The 11,334-nt window shown below is 40.3% G+C and overlaps 1 protein-coding gene across 2 annotated transcripts in view; it reads left to right on the forward strand.

Moving 5' to 3' along the window:
• The first annotated feature begins 274 nt into the window (after positions 1-274).
• The window catches only part of CANX (calnexin), a 38,715-nt gene continuing 27,655 nt past the window's right edge, over positions 275-11,334 (forward strand). The window contains exon 1 of one of the 2 annotated variants that reach the window (XM_004696853.2): positions 275-398. The gene's annotated coding sequence lies outside the window, so the exon portion shown is untranslated. The remainder of the gene's footprint in view (positions 399-11,334) is intronic. The other variant, XM_030888801.2, reaches the window with a different exon arrangement.

Genomic DNA, 11,334 nt, shown 5'->3' on the forward strand with positions numbered 1-11,334 from the left:
CCTATTCCGTTGAGGCCTTCCCCCTATCTCCTGTCCAACCAGCAGCCACTTCCTGCCTTACTTAAAGCCAATCCCCACCCTCCACGAAGAATAGCCCTAGGGGGCGTATGGGAAGGTGCAGAGAGCGATGGCCACACTGGCCAACCGAGCTGCGGCGCTTGCGCGGGGAGGCGGGATTTGGCTTCTCTGGCAGCCACTCAGGGCGAGGGGCGGACGAGGGGCCGGGCTTCGTGTAGTGGGGCTAGCTCGCGAGGCAGCGGCAGCGGCGGCCTAGGTCTCTTGCTTTTGCGGCACGTGACGGTCGGGCCTCCTCCGCCGCTGTCTCCACTGCAGCGCGGGCCCAGGTGAGCGGGCGGGTAGAGGCGCGGGCGCCGCCGGTGGTCTTCTGGAAGCTCGAGGTGAGACGGGAGGCCTGTGCCCACCCCTGGGCCTGTGGGGACCCTAGGCGGCCCGTGGTCGCTGCGGCCGCGGCCGAGGGACCGGGCGTGGTCGCGGCCGAGGAGGGTCGGGCGGGGTTTTCAGGGCCCGAGTCCGGACGTAACGTCGACCACGAGGAGCCAGGCCGTGATCTGGGCGCTTCGTTGGGGCAGCTAGGCCCCGGCGCCGCCGCCGCGGGGGTTGGGAGGCGTGGCAGGTGCCCTAGAGCCTCCCTTGACCTTTGGGAAAGCTAACTTACTGTGGCTTTGCTCCTAGCGCTTTCTTTGCCCTCTTCCAGGCTGCCTGGAAAGCCCCGAGGTGGACTGGAGTTAACGGGTAAAGGTTTGGAATGGGGTCGGGCCTAGTCGTTACCTCTAGCAATGGGGAAAGGTGATAGCGGATTGAGAGAGAATGTTATTTAGAATTGGCGTTACCGGTTCAGAATATTTGAGAATGAAACTCTGAAGCGAAGGCTAGACGCTAGAACCCTGAAGAGGAGGCCGAAAGTACTGGAACATGCATTGGTTGAAAAAGTTTATAGCACCTATTTGGAGTTTGGGGATAGTAATCCAGTCACAGATTCACAGGACATTTTAAAAAGCAGGAGAGTACCCGAAAACTTACCAAGTGCAACTCATTTTGCAATGGAGGAAACTGAGGTTCTGTAGAACCCTAAATGCTTTGCCCAAGGTCATTAGTTTAATGATCCAATTGGGGTTAGAGTTACGGGCCAGGCAGTTTTGTTGTAGTGGTTAAGTCTAAGGCTCTGCTTCAAATTATTCCTGGACCCGTTTGCTAGTTATGTGAGCTTGGACAATGTACTTAGCTTTCTTTGCTGTCAGTTCTTGAAAAACAGTTGATTGATGCCGTATTTTTTTTTTTGAGGACCCCCTGATCGCACAGTGGTTAAGTGCTTGTTTGCTAACCAAAGGTCTGCAGCTGAGTCCAGCCACCCCAGGGAGAAACGATGTGGCTGTCTGCTTCTGGGAAGCTTTACTAAAACCCTTTTAAACTTTACCTAAAACCCTGTGGGGCTGTTCTTACTCTTCACTTGTTAGGTTTCCATGAGTCAGAATGGACTGGTGGGCAGTGGATGGGGGTAGAGTGGTGTGATGGAGTTGTAAGAATTAAATTTAGGCTTAAGTGGAGAGCAAATGTTTTGAGAATGATGAGGGCAATGAATGTACAAATGTGCTTTACGCAATTGATGTACGTTTGGATTGTGATGAGTTGTATGAGTCCCTAATAAAATTATTTTTTTTTAAAGTTAAATTTAGATGTATGTAAAACAGACAAGAAGCCAAATATTGGCAACATTGATGTATCCTAGTCCTTGAATTGGCTAAGTCTTATTTCCCAAGACCTTAAGTCACATTGGGGGAGGGAGGAAGGGTTAAAGAAAATGAACCTTGTGAATTAACTGCTGGAAATGACACAAAGGAGTGCTGGTAGGGAAGTTAAACTGAGCTGAATATTAAAAGCTTGGGAGGACAAAGGTCAACCCAGTAAAGTGTATTTACCTGTAATTTCAGAAGTGGGAGATTTTGTGTAATTTTTAAAATACTTTTTGGTTTGTTCTTAAAATAATTGTATTGATCTTTAAAATCTGCATCTCAGTGTTCCTGCTGCAGCATTGGAGGGTCATGAATAGCATCAACTGCCATCTTGTACATTTGCTATAATTATTCAGAGCAGAAGTAAAGAACAGTGTGAGAATTCTCTTTGGCCGTAGCCAGGGTGCGTAAGAAGATAAGCCAGGTAACTGGATGATGAGAAGGCAAGAATGTGCTGTATGGAGTGAATGTTACATAATAAATAGACTTTCTAAACTATCTGAAAAGGCTTGTCGGCATCCCTCCCAACCGTACTATCACAACTCAACAGTGTCCGTCCGCTATCACATTATCTTAAAAGAACCAAAAGGGGTAAGTGTTTTGTTAGAAGTCACTGCTGCAGTTTTGGCAAACTTGAAGCTTTTCGGAGTGCACTTTGTCCTTTAAGACTCCTAAGGGGGATATGGCAGTTGGTAAACATAGGTTCCAGAGGCTTAAGATTCTAGTCCCAGCTCGGTAACTAGATTCTAGACTACTTTGGTTTATCCATTTAGGGATGAGGATAAGCTGTCTTTTTAGGTACCTTACCATTAAGAGGTTCTTAAGACAGATAGGCTGGTGAGCCTAAAACTACTTGGGAAAGTTACAGAATTAGTCAAATAGAAGCCTTGATGCCCATATTGACTGCCAGAAAGTAATAAAATGCCAAACCTAGTTGCAACCCATATAGCTTATTGTAAAGCTTCTGTCAGAGGACGTGCTGGCTGAATGGTTTGCCTACTGCAACTGGTGTACTTTTAGGATAGTTCTGAGCTGTGAAAAATTATCAGGAGAATTTTTTTTAAGCAGTTACAAAATTTTTAGCAGAAGATTTAAGTATTTGTGTCTTAAAGCTACATCCTTTATTGAAGAAAGGAAAGTACAAATCCAAAAATGTTAACAAGGCAGTGTAGAAAATGGCTTTTAATGGGTTGTTTATTTTTTAAATGTTTTTATTTTTTGACTAGACACCGTACCAAGCCCACTGCCTTGAATTGATTCTGACTCAATAGTGACCCTAGACAGGACACCTGCCCTTTTGGGTTTTCAAGGCTTTAAATCTTCATGGGAGCAGACAGACAGCCTCCTCATTGTTCTGTGGAGTGATGGGTAGGTTTGAACCACTGACCTTACACAATCAGCAGCTCAGTGCCTAATTCAGAACACCACAGTCAGAAGGTACAAAAGGAAGTAAGATGATTCATCTGTGACTGCAACCATTCTTTGTAAGGTTCCTTCCAATCTTGGACTTTCAGTTTTTAATTTGCCTTAAACTTCAGTTTTGAAAGCTTTAAAATTTAATAAAATCTGGGTAATATCTGTTAGGTGTTGTCTAGTTGCTTCTGAGTGACCCTATTCACAAGCAATGGCTGTGCCAGTTCATTTCATTGGGAGTGTTCATTTTTTATGCTGACCCCTACCAAGTGTGATGTCCTTTTCCAGGGACTGCTCCCTCCTGCTGCCATGCCCAAAGCACGGGAGATGAAGTGCCTTCTGGCAAAATTTCCAAGATAGATTTGTTCATTCCTCTGGCAGTCCATGGTAAATTTAATATTCTTGGCCCACACCACTTTTTAAAGGCATAATTACTTCATTGATTTTCCTTAATCATTTTCCAGATTTTGCATGCATTTGAGGTGCTCTGAAATACCATGACTTGAGTCAGGAATACCGTAGTTCTGTAAGTGACATCCACGCTCTTTAACATTATAAGGAAGTCTTTTGCATCATACTTGGCCCATACGGTCTATTTGATTTCTTAACTGCTTCTTTCCTGGGCGTTGTTTGCAGAGCCAAGTAGAATAAAAATCTCTGACAACCTCAATCTTTTTTAATTTATTGTGATGCTGTCATTGGTCCAGTTGTGAGGACTTCCTGTTTTCTGTATTTTGAAGTGTAATCTGTACTGTAGGTTTTTCATTAGTAAGTGCTTATCAGTAAGTGCTTCAAGCCCTCTACACTTCAGCAAGCAAGATTGTGTAATCTGCAGATTTCAGATTATTAATGAATTTCTTCCTATCCTTATGCCACATTCTTAATATAGCTGATCTCCTCACATTATTACCAGATTGAATAAGTATGATGAAAGTATGCAACCCTGACATCTTCCCTGATTTTATATCATTTAGTATTCCCTGGAAGAAAGATGAGGCCCTCTGTTCCCATAAAGTGTTAGTCTTGGAAACCATGGGGCCCGTCTACCCTGTGCTGTGGGGTTGCTTTAAGTTGGAATCAACTTGATGGCAGTGAATTTGATCTTTTGGAATGACTGCCTTTTGGCCTATGTATAAGGTTCCACATGAGTACAATGAAGTGTTCCGGACTTCCCTTCTTCATAACATTATACAGAATTTGTTGTAATTTACATAGTTTAATGCCTTTATGTAGTTAGTAAAATAGGTATGGTAATAAGGTCTCAGAATTAGCAGGCCAGTCTGAGGAGATAGAGGTTAAAGATTTTCCAATGTTCCATATGCCCTGATATTAACAACCACTCTTCCCCTTACTGTATTCCCTCAACTCCCTGGCTGCTGTAATTCGCTGCATTGCAGTGTCTCACAGAACTCATGAAACGAAGGAAATGGCTGTTGGCTGTGGGTGTTATGTCCCAAATTCAAAGTTCAGATCTCTTGTCTGGAGGAATCTCCTTGTCCATAAGGCTGTAGAAGCTGGTGAAACCAGGCCAGATAATAGGCTCAAGGCATCAAAAAAGAGGAAAGTCCTCAAGGAAATAGATTGACACAGTGGCTGCAACAATGAGGTCAAGCATAGGCAGTGTTTGATTCTGTTGTGTACGAGCTTGTTATGAGTCAGAACTGACTTGATGGCATCTAATAAATCCCAAGAGCTTGAGGGTTGAACTAAGGCAAGCCAAGTACAGGGTCCAGAGTCAGAACCCCCAAATGCCTGAAAGTCAAAGCTGATCCTCTGGCTTCTACCAAAGCTCAGTAAGGAAGCCAAGATCACAAAAGGGAAGACTGGTGGAGGTGTGGTTTTTGCTTATTATCAGACCGTGCCACCAAGGAAACGAAGAATGGTGACTTGAGCCACACTCTCTCGTGAAGTGGAAGTAATTCACCGAAGATCACAAGGTAGTCACTGGCTGAGATAGGGGTTCTGAGGTCCTAGCTCATAAACTTTCTGAGACCTTGGACAGATTACATAACTTCTTTTAGTTTCCTGTTGTTTAAAATGGGAATCATAGACTTGACTTCCTGTGGAGGTTGTGAGGATTAAATTAGACTACCTGTAAAATTTAGCATTTTAAGAGATGAATGATAATTTATATTATTGCTTGTCACCTCTTTATAAAACTACAGCCTATAGCATCAGATTGGATTGGTTTTTCTGTCCCTAATTTCTCATAGATTAAAGAAGTTGGAGTTGGAAATACTGCAGGAAAGACTCATTTTCTAACTTCTCTTAAGAAACAAAGTTCCATGAAAAATGTCCAAGACCAGGTGGCTTCACTGGTGAAGTCTACCAAATATTTAGAGAACAGTTAACACCAGCCATTCACAAACTTATTTTGTTAGGTCACCACATTCTATTCATTCTATTAGCAGATAGAGACATTGCAAGAAAAGAAAATCACACCAATATTTCCTATGAAAATAAATACAGAAATTCTCATCAAAATACTAGCAAACTAAATCCAGGATTGTCCACCATGCCCAACTGGGATTTACCCTAGGTTGGGTCAACATAGGAAAAGCAGGGTAATGGACCATATTAGTAAAGGACAAAATATACATGGTTCTCTCAGTAGGTACAGAAAATGCAGAATTCTTTTACCATTACAATACGCAACAAACTTGGAATAGAAGGGCACTGCCTCAACTTAATTAAGAGGCAAATAATCCTTTCTGGGACACTTCCGTGACATGGAGCAGCTTCTAGGCTGGCTGCACGTTCGAGGGGAGTCCTGTGGGTGCCTGTGTAAACCTGAAACTTCTTCTAACGCTCATAAAACTCACTTGGATCACACACAAAAAAATAATAATAATAATCCTTTCTGGGGGGAAAATTAGACTTGAAAAGATAGAATGTAAAAAGTTAAACCTAAAAATAGTTTCAAGCTTTTGTTTGTTTTAAAGATCTTATCCGGCCCCTTATGGAGGGTAAAGTTTCTGCCTTAAGAAATGACAAGTTTGATATTTAGGAATATGTTCTTTCTTAAAGTTGACCTAAACAGTTTTTTGGATTTGCTGAAATTTGAAATAGTGTCTATCGCATTTTGTTAACATTTATTTAAAGTCTCACGTTGATCAAAGTGTATAGGAAAATAATGTTTGCTTTAATCTTAGTGTATGTGCCAAGAACATTGTAATTAGGCAGAAAAAGTTAAATATACAAGATTGATGAAATAATTTCAAGACTGAACAGGACATTAAGAAAACTTAGAAAAAAGACACAAAAGAAATCAAATATCAGTGTAGGCATGTGGAACAATAAAGTATAATTACAAATAAAATAAGAGAAATCACAGATTAAAAACATGGAAATTTCCATTCTTGATTGTTAAAATTGTGTATATGTACACTGTTGCAAAGAGTAAGTTAATGTAACTGGGCAAAAAAGGTTTTCTGATAGGTAAAGATAACCAGTTTGTTTGGAAGCCATTTGAAGAGTAGGTAGTCATATTTAGAGGCTCTTAAGAGAACTTGAAATGTATTCATTGTGGTTGTATATGTTTCAAAGAGCAAAACTTTTGCATATGTTTATGAAGCACTGTGACAGACTTTCATTATTTTAATCATATTTGCACAGCCAACCTTTGAGCCAGTTAGTACTGTTCCCCATGTCTACAAAACAGGGAACAGAAGCCCTCTGGAAGTTACGTTAACCAAGGCCACAAGAAGAGCAGGGAGAGTGTGGAGCCCAGGTCTGTCTGACAGGCTTGACAAGTCATTCCACTGTATGCACTGTGCTGTCTTGGCTATATGGATTATTTTTACTGAGTCATCCGTTTTAAAATCAAAAACTTCCAATCTGAGGTGTTCTTGAAAATTCCTTTGGACTGTCATTTTGGAAATCAGGCTTTTTGCTGTCTTGGGGAAATCTTTTGTATATGATGTAAGTGTACATGTGTTTGGTTCCTATTGATTTGGTATATACATTTGTGCATGTGGGTGTCTGATCTCAGAGAGTTGAGATTTTCTGACTTGGACACAGGTAGATAATTTAATGCTAAAAGCCAAAAGCCTTTCTTAACTGGAAGAAAGGAGAAAGACTGGAAAAGACTTATCTCATCAGGATCCAATTTCTAATTCAGCTCACATAGTTTTGTGCTTTAGAGGAACAGGCAATTTAAAGCTAGTTTCCTGACAACTTTGACCTTTTTTTTTTTTTCAACTTTGATCAGTTTTAAAGGAATAATCTTCATTTATGCAGTAATATGCTTTACATTTTTAATTATGAAATAACTACACACGCACAGGAAGTTGAAAAATAGTACGGAGAATTCTGTTATGCCTTTCCTCTATTTTCCCCATGTTGACAGCTATAATGCACTGTCAAACTCACGACATTGACACTGGTATAGACTTTATTCATATTTCAGCACTTTTTATGAGTGTGCATACGTAGTGCAACTTTATCATGCCAAGAATTTGTTTTTGGAATTTTGTTTTACATTTTGTCTCCCCAAATTTTCATTATGGTAAAACATACAGGGGTAGTAAGGAAGTATTGCCACTAGAGTTTTAGTCCATACTTGTACAAGTTTATTTAAACAACAGCAGCAAAAAATGTGTTTAAACGTGTTTCTGTGATCAGTGGATGGCTGCAGGAAAGTTGTATTAGTAACACTTGTCTTAGCTTCTTTAGGGTGCTTTCAAAAAAAGGTCCGATCAAAACAATTCCAAGGGACTCTGCTGGGCAGAGAAGTCAGCTCAGAAGGTTATGGTAACGGTTGTGGGTTTTTGGTTATTATTATTTCAAAGAGGCAAACTGGATATATTTTCTCAAAAGACACAGGACAGGAACCAGAGGCTTATTGGGATGAAGTTTTAAGCAAATTGAAAATCCACTAGTGAGGAAAAGGCTATGTTTGTATGACGGTGCACCTGCTTACTCTTGCATTGCTATCCAAGAATCCTACAAAAATGTCTTTGAAAACTTAATACATTCTACACACCTGGCTTATTTTGCCTCTTCCAAGTTCTTTTTGTTCCTCAAACTCAACATTGAAAAGAAACACAATTAGAGTCCCTCGTAATTCAAAGATCATAAAACTCTTGGGAGGGGTTAGAAAGATGGAGACACCTATTTCAGAAGGATATTGACCTAGATGGAGGCAATATCCAGAAACAATAATTTTACATTTTGATGATTTTTGTTTAATGAAGGTTTATAATATGATTTGTAACAAGTATTATATGAAAATGTTTTGAATCAATTACTTTTAAGTGTGTAATTTAATGACTCTTTTAAGTGTAATTAAGTTCACCACGTACTACCCATCACCACTATCTGTTTCCAAGGTTTCATTGTCCTCAAAATACATTATCACTTTAGCAGTATTGCCATTCTCTTTTCTCCCAGTCCCTGGTAACAACAAATCTACTCTTTGTATTTTTCTATTCTAGGTATTTCCTATAAATGGGAGCATACAATAGTCCTTTTGTGACTAGCTTATATCATCTGGCATGTTTTCAAGGTTCATCCTTTTAGCATGTACTGGAATTTCTTGTAACTGAATAATATTACAGCATGTGTGCATGCCACATTTTATGTATACATCTGTTTTTGGACACTTAGCTGTTTTCACCTTTTGACTAATGTAAATATTGCTGCATTTAACATTGGTGTACAAGTATCTATTAGAGTCTTTGCTTTCAGGACCCCTGAGCTTATTTTCAGGAGTTAAATTCTTGGGTCATATATATAACTTTTTGAGAAAATGCCAAACTTTTCCATATAGTTGCACCACCAGTTAATAAGCGTTCCAATTTCTCTACATCTTTGCCGACTCTTGAGAGTCTCCATTTTTTCTGATATCATGTTGAAATAGTTCCAATCATAACCCCATGGGTAACAGAATGAAACACTGCCCAGTCTTGTGCTATCCTCAGAATTGTTATGCTTGTGAACCTACTGTGGCAGCTCCTATGTCAGTCCATCTCCTTGGGGGCTCTCCTCTTTTCCACTGACCCCCTGCTTTACCAAGTTTGTTGCCCTTTTCCAGAATACTACTTACTAGATGTGTTACCTCATTGTGATTTTGATTTGCATGTATCCTAATGACCAATAGACTTGCATCTTTTCATGTGCTATGGGCCATTCATATATCTTTGAAGGTTATTCAAGTCCATTGAATCCGTGTATCACTTTGGGTTGTAGTGATAGCTTAATATCAAGCCTTCCAGTTCATAAACAACTATCTTTCCATTTACGTAGGTCTTTAATGTTTAGTAATGTTGTATAATTTTTATTGTACAAGTATTCCACCTCTGGCTAAATTTATTCATAGGTATTCTTTTAGGGGCTACTGTAATAGGGATTGCTTTCTTAACTTTTCAGATAATTCATTACAGGTGGGCAGAGACTCATTGCTTTTTTGTAGAAGGAAATACTTAGATGGGTCTTAGGATATTACCTGTTCTCTTTTTTTTTCTTTATTGCCTGTGTTCATTATTGCCAAGTTAAAAATAACTGGTTGAACTATTGGGGGTAAGAAAGAACTTTTGGTATTTACTGTGCCTCTCCCTGAGAACCTCAGATAAATCTAAAAGACTTGTTTGCAGAGCTAATACTAGTTGCCAGTGAATGGTCTTCATCATTTGGCAACATATGTGAACATTGCCTGGTCTTGTGCCACCTTCACAATCATTGATAGATTTGAGTCCTTTGCTGCAGCCATGTGTTAATTTATATTAGTGATTTCTCTCCCCTTTGCTTGGCCCTCCATTTTACCACCTATGATACCTTCCAGCAATGGATTTCTCCTGCTGACACTTCCAAAGTATGCTGGTTGAAGTCCATAGGGTTTTCATGAGGTGATTTCCTGATGTAGATTGCCAGACTTTTCTCCCTAATCTCTTAGTCTGGAAGGCCTGTTGAAATCTGTGTGCCATAACCCTACTACCTGAAATTCCAGTGGCATAACTTCCAGCAACATATAAATCGCCACAGTATGACAAACTGACAGGGAGTAGAATTTTAGTATAGGAAACTTAGCAGTGTATAAAGTGTAAAGACAAGGGTAGGTGTATACAGTGTCATCAAGGGTTGCCATCATTCAGTTAAATATATGGACATCCTCATGGTGAAAAGGAATACTATATGCAAGTATTGTGTCTGCTACAGGCCAGGCCTTTTGCTAGGCACCAGGTACATATTCTGTAGCTCACTTGTCACACCTGCCTTCTGGTGTAGTGGTTACAGCTGGTCTGCTGAACACCAGGTCAGCATTTCATTCAAAACTGTCGGCTAGCTTCCTGAAGAGAAAGATGAGGCTTTCTACTCCTCTAAAGAGAATTACAGTCTCAGAAACCCACATGGGGCAGGTCTGCCTGGTCCTATACAAGGGGGTACCCTCCTCCCCCCAAATGGAATTTTTTTCAAAACTATGTCTTTACATTTTTTTACAAAACAACCTTGTCACTTTCATAGCACTCCATTACACTCAATACATTTGTCGAATGTGCCATTCCATTCTTGGAAACGTTTTTGAAACTCATCTGTTTGAATGGTTGACAGCACCTCCCTCTTTTTTTTTCTTCACTTTTTCTACATCATCAAATCACTTGGTCTCTCTTCATTGGTGGAAACAAGAAGTCACTCGGAGCAAAGTCAGGTGAGTAAGGTGTGTGGGATAAGAAAGACATGCTGTTTTTTGCCAAAAACTGCCATGTAAGTAAGGTGTATTGTGGCAAAACCAGTTCCCGACTACACTACTAGTTGACATTTTCGTCTGTTGAGAGACCTCTAGAACGAGGTTTGTCATCAATCAACATTTCACCTTTATTTATTGAAATGAGGAAAACACTCGTACACTTGAATTTTTCCCATATTGCTGTCCTTGTAAGCTGTGTTCAACATCAATAGTTTCTGCGGCATTTTTTCTGAGCAGAAACCAAAATTTCACAGCCACATGCTGTTCTCCCACACTGTTCTCTCTTTTTAAAAAAAATTTATTTTAATAATTTTATTAGGGGCTCATACAACTCTTATCACAATCCATACAGACATCAATTGTGTAAAGCACATTTGTACATTCATTGCCCTCATCATCCTCAAAACATTTGCTCTCCACTTAAGCCCCTGGCATCAACTCATTTTTCCCCCTCCCTCCCCACTCCCCTCTCCCTCATGAGCCCTT

This window comes from Echinops telfairi, unplaced genomic scaffold (assembly GCF_000313985.2).
Source record: "Echinops telfairi isolate 266 unplaced genomic scaffold, ASM31398v2 ScPeMD7_7469;HRSCAF=8507_0, whole genome shotgun sequence".
In the NCBI taxonomy this organism is placed as follows: Eukaryota; Metazoa; Chordata; class Mammalia; order Afrosoricida; family Tenrecidae; genus Echinops; species Echinops telfairi.